The sequence below is a fragment of the Taudactylus pleione genome, unplaced genomic scaffold (assembly GCF_031769625.1).
Source record: "Taudactylus pleione unplaced genomic scaffold, aTauple2 ptg000036l, whole genome shotgun sequence".
Classification (NCBI taxonomy): Eukaryota; Metazoa; Chordata; class Amphibia; order Anura; family Myobatrachidae; genus Taudactylus; species Taudactylus pleione.
In genome coordinates, this window is record NW_028284438.1 from 5,152,129 (window position 1) to 5,158,361 (window position 6,233).

General features: G+C 49.1%; 1 pseudogene; it reads right to left on the reverse strand.

Moving 5' to 3' along the window:
- Positions 1–849: 849 nt before the first annotated feature.
- LOC148538805 (eukaryotic translation initiation factor 3 subunit H pseudogene) lies at positions 850–1,789 on the reverse strand (annotated as a pseudogene).
- Between the last annotated feature and the right edge of the window lie 4,444 nt (positions 1,790–6,233).

Here is a 6,233-nt window from a genome sequence, read left to right on the forward strand (position 1 = left end):
TATCATTAGGTTAGTAGGAGCAGTGTTAGCATTAGGTCAGGAGTGTAATAGGTAGATCAGTAGACACGAGTAGGTGTAGGGGAACTTAGTGTGACTGCAGGCCATACTTGCCTACCCTCCCGATTTGGCTGGCAGCCTCCTAAAAATCGTGTCCCGCTCCCGGGCCGCCGGAAAGGCAGGCAAGCCTCCCAGCAGCCGCCGACCCCTCCTGCCCCCCCATGATTGTGTGAGAATCCACCGCAGCGGTGGTGACGGTAACGCGATTCACGGAAATCTCGGCATTGTGCAGTGGAAAGGGCAGCCAGAATGTCAGCATCTATGCTCCAGGCATCATTGTCACTTGTCAGTGTATGTGTGTCTGTCACACACACTGCACACTGCAGTGCAAACAAACAGGCTAGCTACTGTCTGTGTTGCTTGTGTTCTGTTTCTTAAAGTGAACCTGTACTTTATTCAACTAGGTGCGAGAATAGCAAAATTCCTACAGCTGCTGGGTTTTTCCTTCAGGTAAAGGATTTTTGCTGTTCAATTAGGTGCAGGGTTTTCTATTCTTTGAGCGCACCTTCAATTTATATTTTTAGGAAAAATGGTCGGGAAATGCTCTGGGACCCCGGCGGCACCCTTCCTAATGGCTAATTAGGCAATTGGAAGTTTACAATTAGCTTAGTTAGTAATTACTCACCTTCCAAAGCGCTGTCTTCTTCCTCCAGCATCGGGACCCGGTCTTCTTTTTTTTTTCAATGTTAAAAGATGTTTCCTTTATTGTAGCAAAAGATCAATGTCGGAAACAAGTTGTGTGCACTACACTGCGCAGTCTCAGGAGAACGGATCTAGGGTAGGGGCGCGGCTTCAGTTGTTTTGGTCCTGTAATGCCCCCGCCATGAACAGCTTTCCAAAGTTCTGAGAGGTGAGTTTTTTTATATTCTGGATGTAAGTATCGATTTGACCTGCAATGAAAAGTGAATCCATTCGAGGTGGTGGAAGAGAAGCCTTAAATAATTTATTCATGTCTTCTTCAGGCAGCAGCGTTTCCCCACGGCTTTGCTGCTGAATGTGTTCTTGCTGCCGTCTCTGAACGTACTGGTGTTTCTGTTGCATCTGCTTGCTGGCATTCTGCAGGTACATGTTGTATTTCACAATATCCTGGCTCATTTCATCCACTCTGTCCATAAGAAGCTAAAGGCTCTTTTCCAGGTGATTGTGCTGGACAGACTCAGCAGCTCCTGTTTTTCAGCTACAGACGCCTTCTTGTCCAACTCCAATATTACCAGGTTGATTAGATGCGAGTTCTTGATCACAATAGGAACCTCCTCAAACATGTGCTCATACGCGATGTTTGTCTTCTTTAATCCTTCTCCAGAAAAGTCCTCCTACTTACAGACTTCCATCAGTTTCGGCATTAGTCTTACCTGAGAGACAGCGAGCCCTGGACAGTCTTAATCAGGATGTAAATAAGTACCACAGACTCTTCGATGGCATGCTGGTAGCAGTAGGGCATGGCTGACGGTGCCGTAGTAGGTACTGTAGATTGGTACCAGCCGCTGTGAAGGTGGTCAATGTTGACGTGACGCAAGCTTTGCATCATCTCCATGATACTGAACTTCATCAAATTCTGCATCCTCTTCCGTGTGTTGTGGGAACGGAAAGCAGTTTGTGATTTCCAGGCGAAAGTCCACCACCGGACCAAGCGGTATGCCATGGATCCCTCATTGCCATCATCTTCCTCCTTATAATGCTTAATGATCGTTAGCACCACCATCGCGTCTATCTGCACTTGTTTCACAGCGTTTTGTTTTTATTATTTGTATTACTTTTCTTGCACTGCAGGGTTTTCTTGCACCGCAGGGTTTTCTTGCACCGCAGGGGTGCAAGGAAAAAAAAAAAAAGTTTCCTGATAACCAATGGAATGACGTTCTCAAGTGAAACACGCCACAAGGGACACAAGGGAACGTCAATAACACGCCAGTTGTATTGACGTTCCCGTTGTTTCCTGTGTGTTTTGCTTTAGATAATCATCCCACTGGTCATCAGGATACATACTGTTACATATCATCATAACATAATTTTAAAATCCATATGGATTTACTGATGCCCATTTGATTACTCTGTTATTCCCGTTCTCAGCATAGGAAGAGCTGGTGTTTGGATATGATCTCATTTCCAAACGCCGGCATCGCACGTGATGACGGATCGGCCTGCTAGTCTGTTTGCAGTCTGGTGCAACCCAGGATAGCGGTGTGAGAGATGTATTAGTTTCCTAGTTGTGTCACTCACCAGTCAGCTCACTGCAGCCTTTGGCCAATATGGGTCAAAATTGAAAACAATATTGTGAGCTGTGAGATGGTCAAAATTGATTAGAAATTACTGGAAATTAATGTTATTGAGGTTAGTAACACTATAGGAACAAAAACAGACCAAAATTACATGATTTTAGCTGTTTCTATGCTTTTTAAAGAAATCCAGATCCAAAAACAAAATACTTCAGGGTGGTTTTGGCAAAACCAAAACATTTGAGGGTGGTTTTGGCAAAACAAAAACACAGGGGTCCATGCACATCTCTACTTTATATTAGGAGGACTCTTTAAACTATCAGTGTCCACTGAATGAATACAATATTATGGAAAGGCTTTCATTAATTTGCATATAAAGTAGGGATGAGCAGGCTCGGATAGGTTCGAGTTTGCACGTTGAGTTCGGATTTTTCCCTCCAAAAAAACAGAACTCAGAAAGAGGCAAAACGTCATCTTACATGGACGAACATCATCATTCCTGGACTGAGCGCTCGCAAGCGGGTCGATGGAGCCCGGAGGCGGCTGTCATGCGCATGCGCGAGACCCAAATAACAATGGCCAAGCCGTCGTTAAGGGTCTCGCACCAAAGGGGGCGTGCTGTCGATGGTGAGTGACAGCACGTCCCCTTTGGTGGGCGTGCCGGGGGCATGGCTGCCCAGACGGAGGCATTCTCATGGGAACGCCTACCGTCTGGGTCCGGCCCCACTGACATCACTAGTGATGTCAGTGGGAGTGCTTTTGGCTCTGATAGAGCCAAAAGCATTCCTGGGCTTGCGGCAACGAGACCCTACCGCAGGGTCTCGTCGCAAGCCCAATGGTTGCGATGGTCTTGACCATCGCGACCATCATTTTGGCCGCTCGCTATAGCTGTGGGTGGTCACCCACAGCTATGCAAGCGGCCAGGAGGCCGCTCCAAAAAGGAGCAGGGACGGCCCTGAGTCAGAGCGAGCAGTCTGTCAGAGCGTCCAGCTCTGAATCAAGGCCTGAGCTCCAAGATTAGGACAATCCTATAAAGGGAATGTGTGCCTAATTTAATATATCCTCTCAAAATTGAATGTCCTGCATTAGAAAGTATCCCTCTCAGGCAGAGCCGGATTTCGGCCTCATAGGGCCCTAGGCAAGATACCCCCCCTCAAACTTGCCATAGCACTATATTTTCATTCCTGATTCATGTCCCTGTACAGCACTTTGAAGAAAAGATCCCCCTCGGCCTTGAAACGTTGGCTATATATGTATAATACACTTGATTTTTGCTAACTTTCGCTAATCTTTCTAAATTTTGGCCCCACTGATTGCCCCCTCTATAGCTCTCACAGCCAGACATTCCATATCACACTGACTCACTGCCCTCTCACAGCAATCACTCACTCAGCACACTGACCTCCATCCCAGCTCACTCATGCCTCTCCATAGCACACTGAGCCCCTCACAGCACAGACTAACCCAATTACTGCCCACCTTACAGCACCACATACTGCCCCCTTCACAGCCACACATACTGCCCCTTCAGTGCCTAACAGCACAGAACACAACTCCCCTCACAGCACAAACCCCCCCTCCCCTCACAGCACAGACCCCCCCTCCCTCACAGCATAGACCCTTTGGCATCATACCCCTATTCCCTCACAGCACAACCCCCCCTCCTCTCACAGCACAGACTCCCCCTCACAACACAGACCTCCCATCCCCTCACAGCACAGACTCCCCCTCACAACACAGACCCCCCATCCCCTCACAGCACAGACTCCCCCTCACAGCACAGACCCCCCATCCCCTCACAGCACAGACCCCCCTCCCCTCACAGCACAGACCCCCCTCCTCTCACAGCACAGACTCACCCTCACAGCACAGACCCCCCCCTCCCTCACAGCATAGACCCTTTGGCATCATACCCCTATTCCCTCACAGCACAGACTCCCCCTCACAGCACAGACCCCCCCTCCCCTCACAGCACAGACCCCCCTCCTCTCACAGCACAGCATCTTTCTCCCCTTATAGCTTATATTACATTAGCTGGCATTAGCAGCACATGGATAGGCAGCATGAGTAGAGGGATGCAGATGACAAAAGGATAGTAGCTCCCAGATACACACTGAAAATACATTTAGTAGAAGAGGAAATGCAGGTTATTGGCATAATTCTCAGGGGCGGATTGGCATGGAAAACCAGCCTTGGAAATTTTTTGGAAGCAGCCCTAATTGTGGAGAGTCTGTTGAGGGGGCAGGATACTCCCTTCTCATAGGGCCTCATTCTGAGTAGAAGGCAGCAAAGACCTTCCTTGCATCTTTTGCTGCAGTTCTGTCTAACTTTATGCTAATGCGGCTGCAAAACTGGCATATCAGGGAACGGGTTCTAAACATGCATAAGTGTCCCACCATCAGGGATGTATGCAAACCATCGGGTATGCGTACATCTCTGAATGACCCCCAAGTACTTTGGTATTCTCTAGATACCTCCTAACTTTCTAACCCACAGTACAGAGCTGACAGGGACAGGACAGAGGTGAAAGGGGCAGAACACTGGGAAAAGGGACATGACAGTGAGGACAGGACAGAGGTGATGGACAGGACAGTGGGAACAGGACAGAGGTGACAGGAACTGGACAATGGGGACAGGGAAGACAGGACCAAGACAGAACAGAGGGACAGGAGAGAGGAGTGCAGGTACAGGACAGAGGGACAGGAGAGAGGAGTGCAGGTACAGGACAGAGGGACAGGAGAGAGGAGTGCAGGTACAGGACAGAGGTGACAGGAGAGAGGATTGCAGGTACAGGACAGAGGGACAGGAGAGAGGAGTGCAGGTACAGGACAGAGGGACAGGAGAGAGGAGTGCAGGTACAGGACAGAGGGACAGGAGAGAGGAGTGCAGGTACAGGACAGAGGGACAGGAGAGAGGAGTGCAGGTACAGGACAGAGGTGACAGGAGAGAGGAGTGCAGGTACAGGACAGAGGGACAGGAGAGAGGAGTGCAGGTACAGGACAGAGGTGACAGGAGAGAGGAGTGCAGGTACAGGACAGAGGGACAGGAGAGAGGAGTGCAGGTACAGGACAGAGGTGACAGGAGAGAGGAGTGCAGATACAGGACAGAGGTGAGAGGGACATGAAAGAGGTGACAGAGCCTGGACAGAGGTGATAGGACCAGGACAGAGGGGCAAGACAGATGTGACAGGTCCAGGACAGCATTGACAAGGACAGCATGGGCGTAACTACCATAGGCATGCAGCTAATATGGGGCCCAAAGCTGATCGGGGCCCATCTTCCTTGTCAAAATTACAGGTGTTATATACATTTTTCACTATTGGGTGGTACATAGGGGCCCTTACAAACTATTACTATGGTGCCTTTAAATACCTAGTTATAGTTACGCCCCTGAAGGACAGGATAGAGGTGACAGGGCCAGGACAGAGATGACAGATCTAGGACAGAGGGGACAGGGAAAGGACGGGGAGGACAGGGCCAGGATAGAACAGAGGGGACAGGAGATAGGGATGACAGAGACAGGAAAGAAGCAACAGGGCCAGGACAGAAATTACAGGACCACGACAGAGGGGACAGGGAAAGGACGGGGGGGGGGACAGGACAGGGCCAGGATAGAACAGAGGGGACAGGAGAGAGAAGTGACAGGGACAGGACAGAGGTAACAGGTGGATAGTAAAAAGATAGTATATAGATCCCCTTCAGTATTTGTACCTGGAAGTGACGTGGAGTGAGGGCCCATAAAGGCCACCAAAAGAAGAAATGTGTTGTCGAAGCTGAATAATTGGCTGAGACAAGTTCAGTTTAAAATTTAATCGCGACTACGCCATTTTGCGACTGGCCTCAAGACACAATCTTGTGAATGGCAGCAAGACTCCATTTTAGAAAAGAAAGCTTTCACAAGCGCCATTTTGTCAAAAATCCATAGTACACAATCCACAGTGCAAAATTGCTAAAAGTAGCAATT